At 43.9% G+C, this 27,117-nt stretch overlaps 1 long non-coding RNA gene across 1 annotated transcript in view; it reads right to left on the bottom strand.

The window, feature by feature from the left end:
• LOC137358286 (uncharacterized) overlaps positions 1-25,614 on the bottom strand; it is a 45,379-nt gene extending 19,765 nt beyond the window's left edge. The window contains exons 1-2 of the long non-coding RNA XR_010971213.1: positions 25,540-25,614; positions 15,473-15,556 (exon numbers count right to left, since the gene is read on the bottom strand). This is a non-coding gene — a long non-coding RNA (uncharacterized lncRNA). The remainder of the gene's footprint in view (positions 1-15,472; positions 15,557-25,539) is intronic.
• Between the last annotated feature and the right edge of the window lie 1,503 nt (positions 25,615-27,117).

The following is a 27,117-nucleotide window of genomic DNA, read 5'->3' as shown; positions in this document are numbered from 1 at the left end:
AGGGATCGGTGCTAGGACCCCAGCTATTCACAATATACATTAATGATTTAGATGAGGGAACTAAATGTAATATCTCCAAATTTGCAGATGACACAAAAATGGGTGGGAGGGTGAGTTGTGAGGAGGATGCAGAGAGGCTTCAAGGTGATTTGGACAAGTTGAGTGAGTGGGCTAATGCATGGCAGATCCAGTATAATGTGGATAAATGTGAGGTTATCCACTTTGGTAGCAAAAACAGGAAGGCAGATTATTATCTGAATGGCTTTAAACTGAGAGAGGGGAATATGCAGCGAGACCTGGGTGTTCTCGTACACCAGTCGCTGAAGGTAAGCATGCAGGTGCAACAGGCAATAAAAAAGGCAAATGGTATTTTGGCCTTCGTAGTGAGAGGATTCGAGTACAGGAGCAGAGATGTCTTGCTGCAATTATCCACGGCCTTGGTGAGGCCACACCTGGAATATTGTGTGCAGTTGTGGTCTCCTTATCTGAGGAAGGATGTCCTTGCTATAGAGGGAGTGCAGCAAAGGTTTACCAGACTGATTCCTGGGATGGTGGGACTAACGTATGAGGAGAGATTGAGTCGGTTCGGATTATATTCACTGGAGTTCAGAGGAGTGAGGGGGGGATCTCATAGAAACCTATAAAATTTTAACAGGACTTGACAGGGTAGATGCAGGAAGGATGTTCCCGATGGTGGGGGAGTCCAGAACCAGGGGTCATAGTCTAAGGATACAGGGTAAACCTTTCAGGACTGGGATGAGGAGAAATTTCTTCACCCAGAGAGTGGTGAGCCTGTGGAATTCGCTACCACAGAAAGCAGTTAAGACCAAAACATTGTATGTTTTCAAAAAGAAGTTAGATATAGCTCTTGGGTCTAAAGGGATCAAAGGGTATGGGGCGAAAGCGGGAACAGGTTACTGAGTTGGATGATCAGCATGATCATAATGAATGGCGGAGCAGGCTTGAAGGGCCGAATGGCCTACTCCTGCTCCTATTTTCTATGTAAACCTATCATCTACCTTTTCAAGCTAAAAGGCTCAGGACAACCAACTTCAGCTTTGTGGGCAGCACAGTGGCGCAGTGGTTAGCACCGCAGCCTCACAGCTCCAGCGACCCGGGTTTAATTCTGGGTACTGCCTGTGTGGAGTTTGCAAGTTCTCCCTGTGTCTGCGTGGGTTTCCTCCGGGTGCTCCGGTTTCCTCCCACATGCCAAAGACTTGCAGGTTGATAGGTAAATTGGCCATTATAAATTGCCCCTAGTATAGGTAGGTGGTAGGGAAAATATAGAGACAGGTGGGGATGTGGTAGGAATATGGAATTAGTGTAGGATTAGTATAAATGGGTGGTTGATGGTCGGCACAGACTCGGTGGGCCGAAGGGCCTGTTTCAGTGCTGTATCTCTAAATTAAAAAAATAAATAAATAGAAGCCAGCCGAATCACCAAATGCCACAGACTATATACTTCTTTTCTATGGACTCTAACTCAACCAATCTACATTTCCCCACTCTGTAACCTATTTGTGTGTGTGTAAAACTCTACCGTGTGCATTAAAGTTGGAGCGTAGTTTATTATTTTCATTAAAGGTACAATAAAGTTAACCTCTTTCTTTGTTAAATTCAAGAAAATCTGTCCGGTTTTTTCTTGTTATGATTATAGCAAGTAAGTAATCAAAGCCCTACTGAATTGGCCAGTACATCACTTTAAGAAAGAATTAAACTTCTTGTCTTCAAACAAGAAGAGGGAAAGGAGGGAAGCCCTTCAATCCTTCCTCATTTGAACATAACACATGTGACATTGAAAGTATTTCAGAAAATATTACATTCCCTTAAGCCACCTTCCTAATGCACTAAATTTAGCATGAGAAACATCTGGTCTAGTTCTACCTATGTTATTCAATTCCATATGGAATTTGTTCCTCACCTTCTCCCTCTAGGACTCTGTCAAACTGGGATGTCAGGTACTCAATGCATGCAGTCAGGTTACAACATGCCATTCACACTTCTGAGTCCGATTTGCACAGAATCCTATCTGTAAACTGAGAATTCAAATCCCTAATAACACAACTCTTTCTCATTTTCCCTCCTTCCCAAACAGGCCGTGTATTACCTCAGTGGATGGCACATCCTCACTGTAGTGTTGCAGTGTTTAGAAATTGCAATTACATTGTCCATTGTGCACTCTAGAGGCTACTGTAGAACACACATGCTTGCAAAGGGAAAGTGAAAGTAAAACAGAATAAAGAAGAAGCCTTTGTGTTGAACAGCTTGCTGCTTCTGTCTCAAGCTCTGTCTCACATATCTTATACCAAACACGGCTAAACCTCACTCAAGTCCCGAGGACATCACACTCACCTGTCACAACTACCTCTTGAATCGCCACAAACATTATGTTTGAGTTAAAAGAATTGACATAGACAAAGACAAACTTCCTTCAATTTGATCCAACCTTCCACAACAGCGCTTCTGATATGTCTTCCTTTTTTTCGTCAACCGAGGATTCCCCCCATTGTGGTTGACAGGGCCCTCAACCATGTCCAACCCATTTCTCACACTTCTGCCCTCACCCCTTCCCCCCCCTCCCAGAACCGCGACAGGGTTCCCCTTGTCCTCACTTTCCACCCTACTGCTTATCTGAAAGATCATCCCCCGCCATTTCCGCCACTTCCAGTGTGATGCCATCACCAAACACATCTACACACCCCCCCCCCTCCCCTTTCAGCATTCCAAAGGGACCTTTCCTTCCGCGAAACCCTGGTCCACTTCTCCATCATCCCAGACACCTCTCCCACTTCCCATGCAATCGCTGGAGGTGTAACACCTGCCCTTTCACATCCTCTCCCCTCACCATCCAAGGTCCCAAACACTCCTTCCAGGTGACTTAGCGATTTACTTGTATTTCTTTCAAGTTAGTATACTGTATTTGCTGCTCACAATGCGGGTGCCTCTACATTAGGGAGACCTAACAGAGATTGGGTGACTGCTTTGCAGAACACCTCTGCTCAGTCCACAAGCATGACACCGAGCTTACTATTGCTTGCTATTTATATCATGCCCACATTTCTGTCATTGGCCTGTTGCAGTGTTCCAGTGAAGCTCAATGCAAGCTCAAGGACCAGTAGCTTATCTGCCAATTAGAGACTCGACAGCCCTCTGAGCTCAACATTGAGTTCAAAAACTTCAGACCATGACTGCCATTTTGATTATTTTTTTTAACCACTTGCCAGTCTTAAACTTGTTTTTCATGATTTTGCTTTCGGACGGAGCTGTTCATTATTCTGCCATTAACATTCTCTCTGGACAAATGCTTTGTCTTTCACTACAGCCCTTCTACTAGTCCCTTTGCCTTTTATTCCATGACATCTTTGTCATTTAATCTCGCCTGCCCTCTGCCCTATCACAGACCTTCCCTTTTGTTGTTCTTCTCCCCTCCTCTGCTTTTCACTTGCTCAAAACCTATTACATTTCTAACCTTTGCCAGTTCTGATGAAAGTCACAGACCTGAAGCGTTAACTCTGTTCCTCACTGCACAGGTGCTGCCAGAGCTGTGTATTTCCGGCACTTTCTGTTTTTATTCCTTCAATTTAAATTGCCTAAATTCTCTCTCCTCCTTTCTTGTTCTCTTCTGTTTTTGTTCATTCAATATTTTTCTTAGTACCTTCTTTCCCTCTGCACCTAATTTCCACAACAAATTCACTCTGTTGCAAGCTCATTTTGTTAGCACTTCATTTTGTTATGTTCCTACAGATATTCCCTTGAATAAATACCTTTCACACACAAACCAGTTCCAACTGGTCAGCCTCAGGCCACACCTCTCGGACTGCACATTTGATTCCACTACTAGCAAGACACTGCTAATTACATTAGATGGTATATTTAGTACTCCTGCGCTCCCTGCATTGAGCTGAATGCAAAGGGACTGGCTGTGGGAGAATTTGTCTCTCACCTGTGCTCCCTTTAAGTGGGGGAATCACTGAACTTAACTGTAACTGCTTTCTCTGAGAAAGAACCTTAAGCAATTTGAATTATATTAGAGGGTGTGGTTTCATAATAGTTAGATAAATATGGAGATCGATTTCTTTGTATTTCTGCCAAGATGTGCAATGTTACAAGATTTAGCCATAGCATAACAGGTCTGAAGAGTTCACAAAGTATTCTGAAAATAAAATATATCTTCAGCAGTGGTGAGTCCAGCAGACAGATGAAACCTACTGCACTGTAACATTAGTTCTCACCTACATCATACATCTCTGATGCAATTTTATGCAGTTTTTCTTCTCAAATTAAACATTTGAGCATAATGTTTAGCCTGGCACTGGGTTAAATGATCTGGTGTAGTTTGGGGTGGATTTCTATCTTTGCTGTAGGTAGAACATGTAATTTCCATCAAATTATGACATTTTTGAAGAATTGTTCACTGTGGCAGCTTTTAAATGTACAAATGAGGATGTGACAAATGGGTTCCCTTTATCTTATTCAGCACAATTCTTAGATTTTGAAATCTAAGATTTTGGGTTTTCTTTGCCAAAAAAAATTCTAATCATAGGCATTTTCAAGAAACAGTTTCCAAAACCAATCCATCCAGAATGAAATATTTTCCCAATGCCTCGAGCCTAATATAAACTGATAGACTTACAGTTTGGAGCGATAAAACATCCTGTAGGACACTCTACCACAAAATGTCACTCATCACATGAAGTCACAGTAACTGCTATGATGTCACAGTATCTGAGTTGTTCATTTTGCATGTGCCACTGGTTAAACAATTTAGTAGTTGCTCATTAAATACAGTCTTGCTTATTACTAGTTTAGTACAGTACATGTTTACACGATATAAAAACTTCATAAGCCACTCACTTGCACCTAAACCACTAGAGAAAAGTCTAAAAGGAATGAACCTGGACAGACCACCTGGCATCGACCTAGGCGCCAGAAACAACAATGGCACAACCAGCCCTGTCGACCCTACAAAGTCCTCCTTACTGACATCTGGGGTTTTGTGCCAAAAATGGGAGAGATGTCCCACAGCCTAGTGAAGCAACAGCCTGACATAGTCATAGTCACAGAATCTTACCTTAGAGACAATGTCCCAGACACCAATATCACTATTCCTGCATATGCTCTGTCTCACTGACAGGACAGACCCACCAGAGGTGGTGCACAGTGGTATTTTAGTCGAGAGGGAGTTGTCCTGGGAGTCCTCAACATTGACTCCGGACCCCATGAAATCTCATGCCATCAGAAGCCTCCTGTTGCTTATCACCCATTGCCCTTGCTCAGCTGATGAATCAGTACTCCTCCATGTTAAACACCAATTGGAAGAAGTACAGAGGGTAGCGAGGGAACAGAATATACTCTGAGTGGGGGACATCAATGTCCATCACCAAGAGTGGCTTCGTAGCACCACCGAGCTGGCCAAGTCCTAAAGGACATAGCTGCTAGATTGGGTCTGCGGCAGGTGGTGAGGGAACCAACAAGAGGGAAAAACCTACTGGACTTCATCCTCACCAATCTACCTGTCACAGAAGCATCTGTCCATGACAGTATTAGTAGGAGTGACCACAGCACAGTCCTTGTGGAGATGAAGTCCTGCCTTCACATTGGGGATACCCTCCATCGTGTTGTGTGGTGTACCATTGTGCTAAATGCGATAGATTTCGAACAGATCTAGCAACTCAAAACTGAGCACCCATGAGGTGCAATGGACCATCAGCAACATCAGAATTGTATTCAAACATGATCTGTTATCTCATGGCTCGGCATATCCCACGCTCTACCATTACCATCAAGCCGGATGATCAATCCCGGATCAATGAAAAATGGAGGAGGGCATGCCAGGAGCAGTACCAGGCATACCTAAAAATGAGGTGTCAATCTGGTGAAGCTACAACACAGCATGCCAAACAGCAGAAGCAGCATGCGATAGACAGAACTGAGCTATCCCGCAACCAACAGATCAGATCTAAGCTCTGCAGTCCTGCCACATCCAGTCATGAATGATGGTGGGCAATTAAACAACTAACAGGAAGCAGAAGCTCCACAAATATCCCCATCCTCAATGTTGGGAGAGCCCAGCATAAACGGGATTGGGCAAAGTCAGCATGGGTTTATGAAAGGGAAGTCATGCTGAACAAATCTAGTGGAGTTTTTTTGTGTAGATAAGGGAGAACCAGTGGATGTGGTGTATTTGGATTTTCAGAAGGCTTTTGATAAGGTCCCACATAAGAGGTTAGTGTGCAAAATTAAAGCACATGGGATTGGGGATAATATACTGGCATGGATTGAGAATTGGTTGACAGACAGGAAACAGAGTAGGAATAAGCAAGTCTTTTTCCAGGTGGCAGACAGTGACTAGTGGGGTACCGCAGGGATCAGTGCTTGAGCTCCAGCTATTCATAATATATATTAATGACTTGGGTGAGGGAACAAAATGTAACATTTCCAAGTTTGCAGACGACACAAAGCTGGGGGGGGGGAATGTGAGCTGTGAGGAGGATGCAAAGAGGCTCCAAAGTGATTTGGACAAGTTGGGTGAGTGGGCAAATGCATGGTGTGGATAAATGTGAGGTTATCCACTTTGGTTATAAAAACACAAAGGCAGATTATTATCTGAATGGTGATAGATTAGGAAAGGGGAAGGTGCAATGAAACCTGGGTGTCCTTGCATTCAGCTGCAGCAAGCAATTAGGAAGATGAATGGTATGTTGGCCTCTATTGCAAGAGGATTTGAGTACAGGAGCAAGGCTGTCTTACTGCAGTTATACAGGGCCTTGGTGAGGCCACATCTGGAGTATTGTGTGCAGTTTTGGTCTCCTTATCTGAAGAAGGATGTTCTTGCCTTGGAGAGAGTGCAAAGAAGATTTACTAGGCTGATTCCTGGGATGGCAGGATTGACGTATGAGGAGAGATTGGGTCGACTAGGCCTATATTCACTGGAGTTTAGAAGAATGAGAGGGGATCTCTTAGAAACCTATAAAATTCTAACAGGAATAGACAGGTAAGATGCAGGGAGGATGTTCCCGATGGCTGGTGAGTCCAGGACCAGGGGTCACAATCTCAGGATATGGGGTATGCCATTTAGAACCGAGATGAGGAGAATTTCTTCACTCAGAGGGTGGTGAACCTGTGGAATTCTCTACCGCAGAAGGCAGTGGAGGCCAAGTCATTAAATATATTCAAGAAAGATATTGATATATTTCTTAATGCCAAAGGGATCAAGGGATATGGGGAGAAAGCGGGAACAGGGTACTGAATTAGACCATCAGCCATGATCATTTTTGAATGGTGGAGCATGCCCGAAGGGCCGAATGGCCTACTCCTGCTCCTATTTTCTATGTTTCTATGTTTCTATCAGTGCAAAAGATAAGGCTGAAGCATTTGCAACAATCTTCAGCCAGAAGTGCTGAGAGGATGATCCATCTTGGCCGCCTGAGATGCCCAGCATCACAAATGCCAGTCTTCAGCCAATTTGATTCACTCCACATGATATCAAGAAATGGCGGAAGGCACTGGATACTGAAAAGGCTATGGGCCTTGACAACATTGCAGCAATAGTACTGAAGACTTATGCTCCAGAACTGGCCGTGTCCCTAGCCAAGCTGTTCCAGTACAGCTACAACACTGGCATCTACCAGGCAATGTGGAAAATTGCCCAGGTATGTGCTGTACACAAAAAGCAGGACAAATCCAACCCGGCCAATTACTGCCCCATCAATCTACTCTCGATCATTAGCAAAGTGATGGAAGGTGTCGTCAACAGTGCTATCAAGCAGCACTTACTCAGCAATAACCTGCTCAGTGACGCTCAGTTTGGGTTCCGGCAGGGCCACTCAGCTCCTGACCTCATTACAGCCTTGGTCCAAATATGGACAAAAAAGCTGAACTCAAGAGATGAGGTGAGAGTGACTGTCCCTGACATCAAGGTAGCATTTGACCAAGTGTGGCATCAAAGAGCCCGAACAAAACTGCAGTCAATGGGAATCAGGGGGAAATCACTTTGCAGGTTGGAGTCATACCTAGCGCAAAGGAAAATGGTTATGGTTGTTGAAGGTCAATAATCTCAGCTCCAGGACATCACTGCAGGAGTTCCTCAGGGTAGTATCTGAGGCCCAACCATCTTCAGTTGCTTCATCAATGACCTTCCCTGCATCATTAGGTCAGAAGTGGGGATGTTCGCCAATGATCGTACAATGTTCAGCACCATTTTCAACTCATCAGATATGCAGCAAGACCTGGACAACATTCAGGCTTGGACTGATAAGTGGCAAGTTACATTCGCACCACACAAGTGCCAGGCAATGACCAGCTCCAACAAAAGAGAATCCAACCATCTCCCCTTGACACTCAATGGCATTACCATCACTGAATCACCCAATATCAACATCCTGGGGGTTACCATTGACCAGAAACTGAACTGGACCAGCCACATAAATACTATGGGTAGAAGAGCAGGTCAGAAGCTGGGAATTCTGCAGCAATAAACTCACCTCCTGACTCCCCATAAAATGTCCACCATCTACAAGGCACAAGTCAGGAGTGTGATGGAAGACTGTCCACTTGCCTGGATGAGTGCAGCTCCAACAACACTGAAGAAACTTGGCAGCATCCAGAACAAAGCATTCCGTTTGATTGGCACCCATGCACAACCTTCAACATTCATTCCCTCCACCACTGATGCACAGTGGCAGCAGTGTGTACCATGTACAAGATGCACTGCAGCAACTCACCAAGGCTCCTTCAACGGCACCTTCCAAGCCCACGACCTCTACCAGCTAGAAGGACAAGAGCAGCAGATGCGTGGGAGCACCTGCAGGTTCTCTGCCACCATCCTGACTTGGAACTATATTGCCATTCCTTCACTGTCACTTGGTCAAAATCCTGGAACTCCCTTCCTAACAGCACTATGGGTGTATCTACAACACATGGTCTGCAGTGGTTCAAGAAGGCATCACACCACTACCTTCTCAAGGGCAATTAGGGATGGGCAATAAATGCCAGCCTAGCTAGCAACATCCGCATCCCGTGAAAGAATTTTTAAAAATGAGATAATGAAAAATTGCTTAATATTCTCTCTTGTATATATCACCTTAAGACTTTCCTTGCTTTGCAATGTTTCAGCTATTGGGTTATCCTGAACTGCGGGAATATAATTTTCCAATTCACCATGAAATATCCATTTTATCAGTTTTATTCTAAAATTTGAGGGAAAATAGGGCCATTAGGAACAGGAACAGGTCATTTAGCCCCTGCTTTACCTTTCAATTAAATCATGGTTGATCTGCACCTAAACACCATGTAACTGCCTTTGCTTCACAATGCCTTTACCTAACAAAAATCTATTGATCTCAGTCTTGAAAGCTCCAATTGTCCCACCATCGACAATCTTTTGTGGGAGAGGGTTCCAGATTCCTACTACCATTTGCGTGAAAGAGCGCTTGCTGATTTTGCTCCTGAATGGATCAGCTCTAGTTTTATGACGATGTCCCCTTGTTTTTGATTCCCCACCAGAGAAAATACTTTAAACACCTCTGTCAGATCATCCTTTAATCCTCTCAGCTCAAAGTATTGCACTGTACTTCTCTATGTATTGCATTTGAAATTTCCTCAAACTTTACGAAGTACTCTTGAGTTTGTATCCTCATTGATATGAAGAATAGACAGTTCTAGCAAAGATGTTGCAGGATCTGTAACAACCATTCTTATGTTCTAATGCCAAATATTTACTTATATCTTCAAAAATAGGATTGGCTCTCACATAAAAACATAAAAACTTAAGAAATAGCAGCAGGAGTCGACGATACGGCCCATCAAGCCTGCTCCACCACTCAGTATGATCGTGGCTGATCTGCCTCAACTCCACTTTCCCACCCGTTCCCCATATCTCTTGTTTCTCTGATAGACTAAAAATCTGTCCATCTCAGCCCTAAATATACTTAACGATGGAGCATCCACAACCCTCTAGGATAGGCAATTCCAAAGATTCTAAGTGAAGAAATTTCTCCTCATCTCAGTCCTAAATGATCAACCTCTATCTTGAGACTGTGCCCTCATGTTCTAGATTTCTCAGCCAGGGGAAATAACCTCTCAGTATCTACCCTTCAGAATCTTTTATTTTTCAATGAGATCACCTCTCATTCTTCTAAACTCAGCCTCTCATCATAGGACAGCCCTCTCATCCCAGGAATCTGTTCCATAACCAATCCTCCATTCCTGCAAATATATTACTCCCAACTTCATGAGCCCTTATCTTGCATATTAGCCTTTGGGTGGCACCTTAGAGTGCCTTTTGGAAATCCATGTATACTACATCTACTGGGTCCCCTATATCTACTTTACTAGTTACATCCTCAAAAAACCCATTTGTCAAACATTATTTTCCTTTCATAAAACCAAGTTGACTCTATCTGTTCAAACTATGATTTTCTAAGTGCATTGTTAAGACTTCCATAATAATCGATTCCAACATTTTCCCAATGTCTTATGTCAAGCTAACTGGCCTGCAGTTCCCTGTTTTCTCTCTTCCTCCTTTCTTGAATCGCGGTGTTACATTTCCTAACTTCCAGTTTGTTGGGACCGTTATAGAATCTAGGGAATATTGGGAAATCATAACCACTGTATTCATTATCTCTGCAGCTACTTCTTTTAGAATCCTGGGAAGTAGGCCATCAGGCCCTAGGGTTCTCATAGTGTCATAGAGTCATAGAGTTATCCAGCACAGAAACAGGCCCTTCGGCCCATCGTGCCCGTGCCGGCCATCAATCCCATTTTCCAGCACGTGGCCCGTAGCCCAGTATGCTATGGCTTTTTAAGTGCTCATCTAAATACTTCTGGCTCTGTCTGCTTTTAGTCTCTTAATTTTCTCTCATACTTTTTCCCTGCTGATATTGATTATCTTAAGTTCCTCACTCTTATTAGCCCTTTGATTCCCCTTTATTTCTGGTATGTAATTTGTGTCTTCTACTGTGAAGACCGACACAACATATTTGTTCAATGTATGATAGAGTCCTTGGGTTGAATTTTTGAAGCTCACTGTGGAACATTGGCGGCCCATCCACATGGGCCACACGTTGCGGAGCCGCCGTGATCCTAAGCACAGCGGCCTATTTAAATAGCAGGAGTGGGCTGCTCCCCCCCGATCATGTGGAGGGGCAGGCTGTCCATCCCCAGTAATGGCGTCAGCTGCCTGTGCACAGGCATTGGCACCATTTTTAAAAGGCTTTGAGCCCAACTGTTAAATTTAAATATTTAAAGCTAAGATGAATGTAAAAAAATGAAATACATTAATTTTGCCCCTCTCCCACCCCCAATAGCAATTAAATTACTTGCTCTCTCCCCCGCAAAACACTTAACTTGTCCACCTGACCTTCCCCCCCCACACAAAGTTTATAAACTTTAACCTAAAACCCTTACCACCATCCCCTACATCAATGATGTCACTTTTACCACATTCTCCTCCCCCCCCCCCCCCCCCCACCTCTCGCACTGCGAAACGTACCACCTCCCCCTTCCCCACCAATGTTCTGCCTCATTTCCTGGACAGGAATTCGAAGGCACAGGAGTGCTGGCCAGCAGCAGGAAGATTGTGCCGGGATGGAAGGCAGCGGCGTAAGTATAACTTATTTGAATATGTAAATGGAGGTCCTGTTGCCGAGTGGCAGGGGGACCACCACGAGGCCTGGCCGCTGCCGGCAATATCGGGCCAGGCCCTCCTGCTGTCTGGGTGCATGACAGCCCTCTCCCGGAGGCATTTTCCGCCCCTCCCGCCATGAACCCCAATGTCGGGGTCTTGTAAAATTCAGCCCCTTGTGTGCAGACTGCATTCTGTGTAGCTGACTTGTTGGATGCTATGACTTTGTATTCAAAGCATGTTTTTTTATTGAGACAGACCTTGATTTGAAAATTAAACTAAAAGCTTCAATGTTCTGGGAGGCTGGAACCAGGTTGAACAAACAAACATTGCAGAGATTGAAGAAAGGATTCACAAGAATGATTCCAGGGATGCGGAACTTGATTTACGTAGATTGGAGAAGTTGGGACTGTTTTCCTTGGAGAAGAGAAGGCTGAGAGGAGATTTGATAGAGATTCAAAATCATGAGGGGTCTGGACAGATAGGGGAAATCTGTTCCCACTCATGAAAGGATCAAGACCAAGAGGGCACAGATTTAAGGTAATTGGCAAAAGAAGCAATACCGACATGAGGAAAAACCTTTTCTTGCAGCGAGTGGTTAGGATCTGAAATGCACTGCCAGAGAGTGTGGTAGAAGCAGGTTCAATCGAGGTATTCAAAAGGGAATTAGATAGTTATCTGAAAAGGAAGAATGTGCACGGTTACGGGGAGAAGTCAGGAAAATGGCACTAAGTAAATTGCTCATTGTTATGATCAGATGAGGAGGGATCACGAGGCTCCCTTCCTGTCCTTCCTCTTGTTTGACCGCAACAGGGTTTATTCCTTTAAACAGTGGATGTGCTTACCAATTCATTGAGTGTTTTACCTTTTACCTTGGTGATTCTAACAGGACTTGACAGGGTAGATGCAGGAAGGATGTTCCCGATGGTGGGGGAGTCCAGAACCAGGGGTCATAAAAGAACAAAGAACAAAGATAATTACAGCACAGGAACAGGCCCTTCGGCCCTCCAAGCCTGCGCCGATCCAGATCCTCTCTCTAAACATGTCGCCTATTTTCTAAGATTCTGTATCTCTTTTCTTCCTGCCCATTCATGTATCTGTCTAGATACATCTTAAAAGACGCTATCGTGCCCGCATCTACCACCTCCGCTGGCAACGCGTTCCAGGCACCCACCACCCTCTGCGTAAAGAACTTTCCACGCATATCCCCCCTAAACTTTTCCCCTTTCACTTTGAACTCGTGTCCTCTAGTAATTGAATCCCCCACTCTGGGAAAAAGCCTCTTGCTATCCACCCTGTCTATACCTCTCATGATTTTGTACACCTCAATCAGGTCCCCCCTCAACCTCCGTCTTTCTAATGAAAATAATCCTAATCTACTCAACCTCTCTTCATAGCTAGCGCCCTCCATACCAGGCAACATCCTGGTGAACCTCCTCTGCACCCTCTCCAAAGCATCCACATCCTTTTGGTAATGTGGCGACCAGAACTGTACGCAGTATTCCAAATGTGGCCGAACCAAAGTCCTATACAACTGTAACATGACCTGCCAACTCTTGTACTCAATACCCCGTCCGATGAAGGAAAGCATGCCATATGCCTTCTTGACCACTCTATTTACCTGCGTTGCCACCTTCAGGGAGCAGTGGACCTGAACACCCAAACCCATAGTCTAAGAATACGGGGTAAACCGTTCAGGACTGAGATGAGGCGAAATTTCTTCACCCAGAGAGTGGTGAGCCTCTGGATTTCACTACGATAGAAAGCAGTTGAGACCAAAACATTGTATGTTTTCAAAAAGGAGTTAGGTATAGATCTTGGGTCTAAAGGGATCAAAGGATATGGGGCGTAAGTGGGAACAGGTTACTGAGTTGGATGATCAACCATGATCATAATGAATGGCGGAGCAGGCTTGAAGGGCCGAATGGCCTACTCCTGCTCCTATTTTATATGTTTCTATGTGGTGATCATAAAAGAACAAATCAGACAGGTTTTCCTGAGTTTAAAGAAGAAAGTAGTGAATTTATTATACTTAAAACTCCGGTTTCCTCCCACAGCCAAAGACTTGCAGGTTGATAGGTAAATTGGCCATTGTAAATTGCCCCTAGTGTAGGTAGGTAGTAGGAGAATGGTGGGGATGTGGTAGGGAATATGGGATTAATGTAGGATTAGTATAAATGGGTGGTTGTTGGTCAGCACAGACTCAGTGGGCCGAAGGACCTGTTTCAGTGCTGTTTCTCTAAATAAATAAAAATCTAAACCCGATCTAAAGAAAATATAAAATTATGCCGCACTTTCACTCACAATCACCCACGAGAATCATACACACATAACTAGATTAGAGAGTGCTGAGGAACAGATTTGTGTTGGATTAGAGTCCAGAACAAATAAAAAATAATACACAGTCTGTGTTGTCTGGTGACCTTAATGGTCTTCCGGTTGAGCTCATGGTCCTGAAGTTCTGTGTTGACAGTTGTTCTTAGAGAAAGTTGAGCAGAGGGCTTCTTTCTCGGTGTTTTTGTCTTAGATCTAGCAGCTAGCAGCTCTGCTTCACATGCCCCACCAGGCCTTCTGGAGAGAGAGAGAGAGATAGCCCTACTGGCTTCTGCATAGAATGAGTCACTGGCTTTTCTGCTTGTCCAAGGGAAATCCCCACTTTTACAGAGATGGAAGATGGTCACATGACTCTCTCAGTGTATTCTCTGGTACCTTCTAATGAGATTCAAGTTTAGGAATTTCCATCTCTCAAGCTTCATGGTGCCAATGTTTTCCCCTGGAAGGTTTTGCCCTTTCAATGCTAATGTCCCAGGATGACTTTGAATATCTTGCTAATTAAAGCAATCTCAGGTAGTTCAATCAATAGGGCAAGTCATTATTTTGGGTACAGGCTAATCATACTTGTGTCTCCACTTTTGATGCCTTAGAAGGTGCAAGGTTTTCAAATGAAAATGGTGGTGGCCATTTTTAGCTGTGGCAAAGTCTTTGTAAAAGTTGTCTGTTATATTCCAGCGTTCCTTCTTTTTTTAAGTTTCCAACCAATGAATTAAAAATCCTCATTTGGCATTGCATGTTTTCCTGACATCATTCAGAGAGCCTCCTTCTGTGCTGTAACAATTCTGTGATAAATTAATGAACAAATTTGTTTCCTTACAGACCTTCTATGAGAGGAGAGTAAGGCAGCTGTGCAACACTCCACCAGTTTCTATCTGCATTCAGTTTCTATTAACTAAAAAAAAGCTGAAAAATATTACTGCAGATTTTGCTAAAACCTTTAAGAATGAAAGAATTCTAGGGGGATTTCAGAATTAGTTCTGAGGGTTCCTGCAGATTTTATTGTAACAATACCCTCAAAAACTTTGGGTCTTGTAATATTCCGAACAGGATATTATGTATGATGCTGTCATTTGTGATGGCATATTACAATAAAAATATGTCCAAATTAGTTTTAGTTTATTCTGAGTAGTTTTACTTCAATAATGCAGATGTAGTTATATGGTTAAAATGTAAATTGACCTTCATGTTCATTATTGCACATGACAGTTTGAACTACAATCAAATTCTCCTGAAGGAAGGGCTCCAAAAGACTGGTTAAAATTGTTTTTTGTCTCTATTTCTAATTACCAGATTTAAAAATCATGCCTTGCTCTGTTTTTTATCATCTGAAGCATGAACTTAGATAAAGGAAGTCTGGGACTTGCTCTGCAGTAGAATTTCTCGAAGTCCAGAAACTACCATTATCAGTTTTATGACACATTTTGCTCCAGTTGTCTCTGACTATGCCTTCTTCTTTTCCTGCATCCTTTGCCTAAAAAGTAGGAACGTAATATAGCAACAAGTGATAGAACCCACCATTTTTCTCTTTTGGCTGCCGCTGGATGCTGTGCTTGCTTGTGCTCCAGTAATAGCACAGGATTCATGGGTGACAAATAGCTCCTGCCAGGTAAAACAAAAATGAATATCAGACCTTGCCAATCTTCAAGCTGTAAGCTACCTACTCAGGTCGACAGAATTATAGGCACATTGATTTTCTATTTAAAATATGGGTTTAGCTTGTGCAGACCAAGTTGAGCTCGAGTGCATGCAAAGTCATACTGCACTCACTGGTTTGAAAGTATAGAACAGGTATATCATTGGCTGCACATATTTAGGTAGCCCTACTTTAAAAGAAGCAAGCTGTGGAGATCACCTGGACATGAAACAAATGTATCAATGCAAGTGCTCTCCACTGCTATCCTTAACCAGCTATTTGAACTTTGCAAATGACAATAAGACTCTATTGAAATTACCACACAAAACTTATTGAAATTATTTTTTTATGGGGTCAGAAGGCTCTTCCTGCTGCACAAAACAACAGCAGGCCACTGTTAGCCCCCATTGGGACCTCTCTCAATAGCCTCCTCAGCTGTTGCAGTATCTGTGCTGGAATTTGAAAAGACCCAATACAGGAAATTTGAATTCTACATTTTGATTGTCACCTTCTCTGCACGTGGTACCATTCACCAGCTACTTCTAGCCATTACTAAAATCACCCAATTTATGAGTAAAAGTCACTAACATTCACCAGGATCCTATTAATTTAATACTGGAACCAGTAGTGCTGAGTCCACAAAAGTAACCCAGAGAGAGAGAGAGAAATTGCTGCATAGCATGATACTTTGGTGGTTTAGCTGCATTAGCACACAAAATATGCCACATCATAGAGGGATAAGAAGCAGTGTTCCCAAACTCAACGGAAATGGAAAGTACAGTCCAAGCAATTCCCTGCAGAGACACAGCAAAACTGGGGTATGAGATACCTTGGCCAATTGTCACCCAGCAGATGGGCTGACTGTTATGAGCGTGCCTCAAATTGCAGCAGCGCGCTCTGATCTCGGTGTTCCGCCCGCGTGGATCCACCCGTGGGAGCTCATTTAAATGGAGGGGGCAGAGTAGTCGCCCCCAGATGACATAGAGGGAGCATCCACTCCGTCCCCGGTAATGGCGTCTGGCGCCACCGCACAGGGGCCGGTGCCATTTTTAAAGGGCTTCAGGCCCTTCGTTCTCATTACAATTTTTAAAGGTCCTGCTTCACTGCAACCTACCGAAAAATTTTATTCCAAATAAGATCCCCTCTCCCACCCACCCCCCACAATGTGTCCTCATTTATTATCGTGACATGTTCCCCCAAAAAAGCACTTTTTGATTTCTTGATATTTCCCCCCTAACGTAAGAACATTTGATTCTAAGTCCATTCCCATCATCCCCACAACCAATTAAAAACATAACCTGGCTATTCAAGAAAGGAGGGAGAAAGAAATTAGGGAACTATAGACCAGTTAGCCTTACATCAAACATCGGGGAAAATGCTAGAATCTATTACAGGGACATTGTAAGAGAGCACTTGGAACATCTCCGCCACTCTACCTCACTCTCCTCCTTTAACGCTCCTTAAAACCTATGACTTTGCCCAAAATTTTGGTCATCTGTCCTAATATCTCCTTATGTCACTTGGGCCAGAATCTTACATTGGGGGGGAGACCCTGCCCACCGGCCCAAAAGTTGGGGGCGAGCCCACCTCCGCCAGGCCTGGGGAGCCACGGCAGGATTTTACGCTCCCCAGCCCCTTAATTGGCCTTGGCCGGAACTTCCACCTCCTTGAGGCAGGAAGTCCTGCCTCCAAGAGCTGTCAGCCAGTCAGCGGGCCAGCAGTTCTCAGTCCCACCAGTGGGCTGGTGGCAGTAAAATTGAGTAGAAGGCGGAGGGGTAGGGGGCTATGCTCGACATCTTCCTGCCACCGCTGTGATTTTACCAGGGACGGCGGCGGTGAGAAATGACCTGCCCACCTCAGGCCAATCAAGGCCCTTAAGTGGCCAATTAACTGTCACTTAAGGGCCTTCTCCCACCACTGCTGGTATTTTACCAGTGGCTGGCGGATGCCTCAGGCCCCCTGAACACTGCCAGGTAAAATTGGGAGCGGTGGCCACAGCTGGGACTTCACCCAGCCAATGGATCATAGATATTGGTCCCACAAGACAGGTAAGTTTTGCAGCCTCATCGGGGGCAACTGGCTGGGCCCCGGTGAGGCAAAGGGGGTCAGTTGGGGGGGGGGGGGGAGTCTTTATTTCAGTGTGGGCGGTTCAGGCTTCGGGGGTTGGGCCCTCCATGGGGCACAGGGTGTCTGATCAGGAGGGCCCCTCCAGCCCGCAAGAAGGCTGCCACGTTTTACCTGGCAGTGTTCAGGAGGCCTGAGGCATCCGCCAGCCACTGGTAAAAAACCAGCTGCGGTGGTAGAAGGCCCTTAAGTGGCAATTAATTAGCCACTCCAGGCGCTGCTCCACACGCCACTGACCACCTCCAGGCGCTTACCCATTGTCTCTCGAGATAAGGAGGCCAAAGAAGAAGAGGAAGATAAATGCAAATTGTTGTTGTTGTGTGGCAATCAAATAAACTATTTCATAATCTTGGTAACAGTTTCTGTAGTCGATGTCTCCACACAAGGTTAGAACTGCTAATAAGGTTATTTCTCTAAATATAGGGCCAAAAATTATAATAATCATATACTTTGTATGAGAAAGGGCAAATTGGCCCTGGTTTTGTATTACACTGTATCTGTAATCCGAGAAACTCAATGGGGTAGAATTTCACTTTCTTTGGTGTTGGAAAATGGCATTTGTGATTGATTGCCTGTTATATGCCCACTCAATTTTCCTTTCCACTGAAGCCAGTTTTCTTTCAGCACTAAAAGTAGAAAAATAACAACAATTGTGAAAATCTATCCCTATGTGTGTTCCATTTGTGTTTCCGTATTGCGTCCTGTATGAGTTTGGGCTAATTCATTCATCACAGCTTCCAAACTTGGAAAATGGTGGCTTGTGTGAGGTGATCTCAGATGTTAAAAACTTTCCTGAGAATTGCTCTAGCCATAGTCCCAAAGGACCATAGGCATCTCTCCCCATTACAGAGAGACAGTTGGTGATGTATAGCTTGAGGGTCACCACTCCTCAAGCATGGGGCAAGATGAGGAGGCAGGCCTCCATGGAACTACCACAGCCAGTAGGAGGATTGAACCTGCGCTTTTGGCATCTTCCTGCATCTCACTCTGGCTGCCTAGCCAACTAACCCCTCTAACTGAGAATAATCCACCACCAAATGAATATGAAAGTGTATGGATGAGCGTTGAAAGGTTTGATACATCTTTTTCTAGTCCTTGTGCTGAGTCAGACATTTCAGAATTTACAAATTGCCTAACTGTCCCATCCACTGCGCACACTATAGAACATGATTAGAACTTTAATGGGATAGTTCCATGTGCAATTGTCTGTGTGTGTTGTACGATGCCATCAGACCAAGGAGGGTCCCAAGTTCAATTTCTGTTCTATGCTGAGTTATCTAATCTTAGTAAAGGAGTGCTACAATTGGCCTCAATATTAGAAGGCTCAAGAGAGTAAAATCAGTCATGCCTCCATTCCTGATCACATTCCATGGTTAAATAGTCTGATAGTACTCATTGTCAAGTGTATGGATGAAGAATGGCCATTGGAAGGAAGCATTGGAAAGTTACTGGTGCTGTGAACAGTACCTGAGCATGAGTCACCATCCTCAGCAGAAAAGAGGAGAGCAAAGAAGGAAAAAATCTGTCACATAGATGGAATCCCCTGTGGGGCAGAAACGCACACCATTGCTGGCACTTTTGATACTGTTTAGCTACAATCATCACTCACCAACATTTTTTTGTGCGCTAGGATTCATAACTACTTTATAAAGGCCTCATAATGCAATAACCTAAATTTGCTGTCTCAGCTGAAATGGCAGTATATCAATGTGCACACATTCACCTAATAGAGATTAACTTTACTTTTGGAATCCTTGACTGGTGCTGTGATCTCTGTGTCATTTCACACTTGCCAATGACAGCATTGCATAAACAGTCTGACTAATGTGTCCAAAGAAAGAATTATTATTTCAAAGGAAGATAAATTACTCAAAATTTCTTCTCCATCCAAAAGAGATCAAAAAGAATTCTATAAATTTCCATACTTTAAAGAGCTCAAGAAATGGGAATAGGTAGTTCTGGAATTGCTCGGTCTGCTTTCTGTCAAAATAGATTACCTAGACTGGCTTTCTTTTATTATACAGGAGCTGAGGAGACATTCACATATTGGGTTTGGGCCAAAATAACTGATAGTCCAAGTCAGCTGCTATACCATTATCCCTTAGTATATCTCTGCTCAGCACCATCTACTCACACTTCTGTGCACTCTAATGTTTTTGTGGTGGACTCATTCAATCACATCAGAAAATTGGGTACTGTGAAATGGACCCATTTCAAAGTTTTTACCAGTGATAGTCTCAGTTTGACTCTTTTAAAGATGCAGTGTACAGTTTCATTAGCCCTACCTTGGCTTCTTTTCAATGTTTTATAAACCACGGCACCACTTTTAGCATTCCACAGCCTTCAAATAAAAAGTTCTGCAACATTTTATATACAATGAACTCATACTTTCCATACCCCTCAGAGAAAACTTACCTGCTTGCGCACTGAAATATCATTGTCAGAAACTGGACAATTAGTTGAATGCATTCTACAATGAGTGTTTAAACACAATGTCTACAGCCAAGATTATTCTTAATATCTAATAATGGAATTGAGATATTTGTTTTAAATAATAATTTTTCTAATATACCATGAGTTGTTTGCAAACCCTACGAGAAAATAATAGGGCACACTCACTAGAATAGATTTGCAAAACTATGCCAGATCAAATCAGACATGTCCAACTTTTCCCATTTCCGCACATATACCAAATATATTTTTAGTCCACTGTTCATTCATCAGCCTTATGTTAATATGATTTATCATCAAGAACTAACCTCTAGATTGTTATGTTTCTGTCCACCAAATATGTCAGAAAATCATCATGTGTGTTAAGGCTTAGATCCAGACTAGTTGCAAAGTGGAAAACAACATACAAGTGAAAGGGCTCGAATAAATTACTTTGAATAAATCTGTGAATATTCCAATAAATTTGAAAAAAAGCAAAAAGGTCTTGAAAGTACTCTCCTCATCTGGACAGTAGATAACAAGAGCCACTGAGAAGTATGAAACCTATTCAGGCCTCAAAGTAGCCAAATTTTGTGGACCAGGGCATTGGCATAGTTCAGTTGCATCCTGGGCACAGGCCAAGAAATTGGGGCAAGGAAGCAAGGGCAACCTTTCAGACCTGCAACAAAGGGCCTGGTTGCTTTGAGAACCAATGCAAAGCTCACTGTCAGCTTCTTAGAGATGCTACAGGAAGTGGTTCCTGCTTGGATAAAGCTAGAGGACATTGAGGTGGGGTGCGCCAGGAATTACCTTCCTTTCTCATTTCCAAATAGAATACAAGTCTATTGCAGGTCCATACTTTGTGGAAGATCCAGAATTCCTAGACAATGTAAAGGGTCTTTGCTCACATTTCATCTCTTTAAGATCTGGGAAATTAATCTTCTCCGTGTAGTTGGAAGAGCAATATTTAGGCCAACGTGCTAACTTGATGATCTGTTATCTCACTCATTTAATATCTTCTTGCAGGTAGTCTAACATGCTGTAAGGGCTATTTTACAACAGAGCTGTGTCATTAAGTTACAATTATATACTTAATAAAATAAGAAGCTTATAGTTTTGCTTCAGTAAAGATTACTGTTTGAACATATACTGTCAAGGATGTTATCATATGGACATTTAATGGATTAACACATCTGTTAAAATAGCAGAGAGAAGAATTTTATATAATTGCACTAAGGGTCTGTAGAATAACATCACTGACAGTAATACCTATCCTGTTATTCAAACCAAACAATTAGAACGTACTTAAAACAAAACAGGCAATATCAACTCTTCAGGTTGTCAGCCATCTCAATAAACACTTTGGCCATGTTCACTTCAAGGACTCCATTCTCTGCTGACATTATAGGTTCCTACCCATGGATATAGGTGGTAAAAGTGGCAGAAAGTAGGCGAAAGGCAGTTACCATCTGTTACTGTTGTGACTAGTTAGAGTTCTCCGCTGGAGCAAAAAGCAGGCTGAAATGTTCAGCATGTATTTTTAAAGCCAATTAAGTAGCAGTGAGGTTGTTCCTGTACAGCCCTTCACATTTTTATTCTAAATGGTTGTCTGCCCATTTTTTAAAGAGGCCTTTAAAAGCAGCAGCAGTTAGTACAAATTCTTGGAACAGAACAGAGTCATTCTGCAATAGGTGGCTTGTTCTTGCTGCAAAGGTGCTGGAAGCTTAAAGCTGAAAGAGAAAGAAGATTGTGCAAAAACTGTTATCACCCACCCACCCAAATCAGCAGATTTAAAAGGTCAGGATAAAATACCCAGTACTCACAGAATACCAGTGCTGCAGAGGCTGTCAACTAAACTTATGATCAATAAATCGTACAATTTCATACTGATGATTGCACAATGTTCAGCACCAATCACGACTTCTCAGATACTGAAGCAGTCCGCGCAGAAATGCAGCAAGATCTGAACAATATCCAGGCTTGGGCTGATAGGTGGCAAGTAACATTCACGCTACACAAGTGCCAGTCAATGACCATCTCCAACAAGAGAGAATTTAACCATCTCCCCTTGACATTCAATGGCATTACCATCACTGAATCCCCCACTATCAACATCCTGGGGGTTACCAGTGACCAGAAACTGAACTGGAGTAACCGTATAAATACCATGGCTACAAGAGCAGGTCAGGGACTAGGAATTCTGCGCCGAGTAACTCACCGCCTGACTCTCCAAAGCCTGTCCACCCTCTACAAGGCACAAGTCAGGAATGTGATGGAATACTCTCCACTTGCCTGGATAGGTGCAGCTCCAACAACACTCAAGAAGTTTGACACCATCCAGGACAAAGCAGCCCACTTGATTGCTACCCCATCTACAAACATTCATTCCCTCCACCAGTGGCAGCAGTGTGTACCATCTACAAGATGCACTGCAGCAGTGCACCAAGGCTCCTTAGACAGCATCTTCCAAACCCACGACCTCTACCACCTAGAAGGACAAGGGAAGCAGATGCATGGGAATACTGCCACCTGCAATTTCCCCTCTAAGCCACACACCATCCTGAGGTGGAACTATATCACCATTCCTTCACTGTCACTGGATCAAAATCCTGGAACTCCCTAACAGTACTGTGGGTGTACCTACACCACATGGACTGCAGTGGTTCAAGAAGGCATCTCACCACAACCTTCTAAGAGCAATTAGGGATGGGCAATAAATGCTGGCCTGGCCAGCAATGCCCACATCCCCATAAATGAATTTTTTAAAAAGTGAAGATTGTGGGACATTCCTTAGATTGCACAAGCCTGCCCCTGGTGATTAAAGTCACAACTCAACTGGGAGTTAAATTGGTCTTGGATGGTTGTGCAAAATGGGCAAAGGTGAACAAACAGTCCATTCTACAATAATTATATAGTCCATTCTACACCCTGTCTGACTTTCTTTTCCATTTAAATCTGTGAATAAAAATATTGGGCAAGGTGTAAAAGAGAGCGTAAGGTTGTAAAAGAGGTGTAAAATTGCCCCATTTTGTGCTACCGTCCAAGACCAATTCACCCCAGAATTGTTTTCCAATATGCACTGCATCCATGTGAGCTTTTCAACTTAGCAAATAGGACCAGCAGATAGCTAGACAGAAGGGCTTTTAAAAAATGTCAATTTCCTAAAGAATCAAGGAGTCATAGACTGCTTCCAGTACTGCAATGTATGTTCTAAGGTACTATAGCAGATTCTACTCATTAAATGTGCTGATGTCGCTCCATCCTTCTTACACCTCAATGACAATTTTCCTGGTGGCAGTCATGACTCCTATAGCCTGAGACAGTCCAATGTCACACAGCTTGTGATGGAAAGTTGGATGGATCATTATTAGGTCATTCCAAAATAACCATGACTGATGACACAAGTTCATAGGCTCTGCAGGAGAGTAGATGTGCATTACAAGGGTTCCCATAAATCAAAATGTGATACTTTTTGAGCAGGCATTTAGCATATCCCATGCAAGTCCAAGGCCTTGACCACTCAAAAAATATCTTAGTGTGCACTAGAGTAAGTATTCAAGGTTGTGATAGTGTACTGCATTCTGTATAATATAGCTGTAATAACACTGCATGCATCAATGGATGAACAGGAAAATGATACTTTAGAAGATGGAGGTCCTGAGGATACGGATTTGCTGCCAAGAAGACATCAAAGACACCAGTTAGTTGCTGCATTCTTCAATTGCTACATTCTTCAGACGAACTGTAACACAAGTAAATGTAGCAATCCACGCAAGTTCAAGATAAGATCCTGACTTTTATCTATGCTAATTAGCAAAAGTGAAACTGTTCTATAGTCTTTTAGAGAAGATTCAGCTACATGGCTGTTTTGACTTATGTTTAGAATCAAGTCCTGCAGGTTTGCTGTTGGAGGGTCTGAATTCTGAATCCTCCAAACCTGAAATCATTTACATTCACAAGGGTTTACATTGTCATTAGAATTTGGATAAGGGCCCATTTTACTTGTATACGTAACAAAAAACTGCATTAGCAAATTAATCCTGCAACTCAATGGTGAACAACTGCCTCATCCCTCATGAAATTACTGCAATTGAAAACATATTATTAGTCTAGCTTTGGATTAATATCTTTAATCAGCAAACTTTGCAGGCTCACACCTTCATTTGAATACGAAATCTCAACAGTAATACTGTTTCTATAGTATAATGTACTGTAAATAATCCACACATTGACTAATAACTTTTACAGCAGATTTGCAGGACCGTTCCAGAAAATGCAAACCAATGGATCTCTAAGTTATTCACTGGAATCTGGAAAATGAACCATTTTACTTCAATATGTAAAGAAGGCCTGAATTTTACGAGCATGTCACCGATTGTGGCGGCGTGCTTTGAAGATGGTGGTCCGCCCGTGCGGATCGCCCGTCACTGAGCCCCCGCTATGTTTAGTGCGGCGGCTCATTTAAATGGAGGGGGCAGAATGACCGCCCCCGATCTCATGGAGGGGGTGGCCACTCCGTCCACAACAATGGCGCCCGGTGCCACCGCGCAGGCACCGACACCATTTTTAAAGGGCTTCAAGTCCTAACCGGTAGTTTAAATTTTTAAAGTCACATTGCGAGCGAATTAAAATTTAAAATGTGAACAGTTCGAGGCCCCTCTCCCACCCTCACAATGGCCATTTATGTTATTTACACACTGGAAAACCTCTTCTTCCTAAGCATCAACTTTGCCCGCCAAACTTTGTAACCCCTTCCCACCATCCCCTCAGCCAATGGAGGGATTTTTCCCCATTCCCTGTCCCCCCACCACCCCCTGCCCTGAAAATTTCACTCCTCCACCCTCCCTACCAGTGCCTCGCCTCGGATCTCAGAACGGAGATTCGAAGGTGCGAGACCTCCGGCCACCAGCCGGAATATCGCCATGGGACAGCCGTCGGGACAAGGTAAGTTTATTTGCATGTGTTGTAATTAATTTTAATATTAAAATGGGCTCTGCCGCCGAGCAGAAGGTGGGGGGGGGGGGGTGCTGCACCAAGGCCACGCCGTCAGTGGTAAAATGCAGCGGGTCCTTCTCGGCGTCAGGGTTCACGGCGGGCCTCTCCCAGAAGAATGTTTCAGGCCCCCCCCCGTCATGATCCCCAATGTTGCAGGGCTGGTGAAATTCAACCCAGGGCTGGATTTTACAGCACCCACTGCCCCATCATTGGAGGTCTTGGTGGGGGTGGGGGGCTGGCGAAAAATGCCTCCAGGAGAGGCCCGCCACAGGCCTCGATGCCGGGAAGGCCCAGCCCGATATTGCTGGCGCTGGCGAGGCCTCGTGGTGGCCACCCTGCTGCTTGGCAATGGGAGCACCATTTACATAATCAAAAAAATGCAAATTAATAAATGAAATACTTATCCACTTCCTGCCACTGTCGATTCCGGTGCGATATTGGTGGCAGCGGCCGGCACTCCCGCGCGGGACACTGATGCGGGGGGGGTGGGGGGGAATGGCAGATTTAGTATTTCAGTGCGGGGTGGGGGGGGGGGGGCAGGGTCAAACTAATCTGATTGGTGGAAGGGATGGTGGTTAGGGGTTGAAGTTAAAAGTTCATGAATTTTCTGGGGGTGGAAGGTCAGGTACACACGGTAAGTATTTTTGGGGGGGTGAGGGCAAGGAATGCGTGTATGGTTATTGGGAGGAGCGGGAGAGGGGCTGGAAACATGCATTTAATTTTTTAAATAAATCTTAATGCAGTATCGCTTTAAAACTTTACATTGTAATGTCGGACTCGAAGCCCTTTAAAAATAGCATTGGCGCCTTCGCAGCGGCGCCTGACGTCGTCTCCGGGGACGGACAACCCGCTCCCTCCACATCATTTTGCGGCGGTGGTGGGGGGACCAGTCCGCCCTGGCCACTTAAAATGAACCACCGCGCTGAATATTGTGGCGACTTCGCGACGTCCGGTCCGCACAGACGGCCCGCTGTTTTTGAAGCTCGCTTCCAAGGTTATAAAATCCAGCTTGAAGTATGATTCGGCTCGTGGGCAGAATTAAGTAGCTTATATTCCTGAAATGATTTACATAATTTTCTCAGATGTGCTGAGCATATCTGCAGAGCAGAACTCAACCTCCAGATCCTGTGGCAATGTATACCAGCCCAGTCTACCTCAAGAACTAGGGTTGTGTTTTAAAGACCACCTACAATAACAAAGCAGATACAATGAAGCATCAAAGAATTGGCTGTAATATTGCCCACTTTTGTTTTATTTACCTTCCGTTTACTATTCTTTTGATTCACTGTTGTCACACAATCTCTATTGTCAGGTTTGGGTTAGTCTCAGAATTCAGACTATTGAGATCACATGTAAGTCCGTCCCATGCAACAGGGTTGTACAGAAAATATGTACATCCTGCAACTCAACGGTGAACAAATTAACCTCAAAGAGATAATGTTATTCTTCTCAGTTGCCTGAGGGGCCCATTCTTCATCCTGCAGCACCCTGGTTTTGCCTCAGCGACTGGAATGTATTATTTTATCATTGCATCAAGAACAAATGAGGTATGCCAGATATTTGCAAAAAAAAAGACAGACACGCTCCTTGCAGTTTTTTTAGTGTGCTGGTATTCAGGATCCTGAGGTGGAAAACAGCATGTGTTATTGACTGCACAAGAAATGAATGTGTAGCAGAACCTGTTTCTACTCTATTTGCTCAGATTATAGGATTGGTATAACCAGAGTCAGTGATACAAACGTTTCTATTACGATGTCGTAATTTTTACATATTGTGCCAGGTTTTGCTGTCAAAACAACAGTGAGGCTAATGGTGGAATGAGAACAGAAAATGCTGGAAATACTCACAGGTCTGGCAGCATCTGTGTGGAGAGAAACAGAGTTAATGTCCGAAATTTTACCCTGCCCCAGCGGGTCGGATGGTGGCGTGGGGGCGGCGTAAAATTGAGCGGCAGGCTCCGGACGCCTGACCGCCCCGA

The sequence above is a fragment of the Heterodontus francisci genome, chromosome 1 (genome assembly GCF_036365525.1).
Source record: "Heterodontus francisci isolate sHetFra1 chromosome 1, sHetFra1.hap1, whole genome shotgun sequence".
NCBI classification, from domain to species: domain Eukaryota; kingdom Metazoa; phylum Chordata; class Chondrichthyes; order Heterodontiformes; family Heterodontidae; genus Heterodontus; species Heterodontus francisci.
The sequence above is the reverse complement of the archived record's forward strand: the minus strand, read 5'-3'. Positions and strand labels throughout refer to the sequence as shown.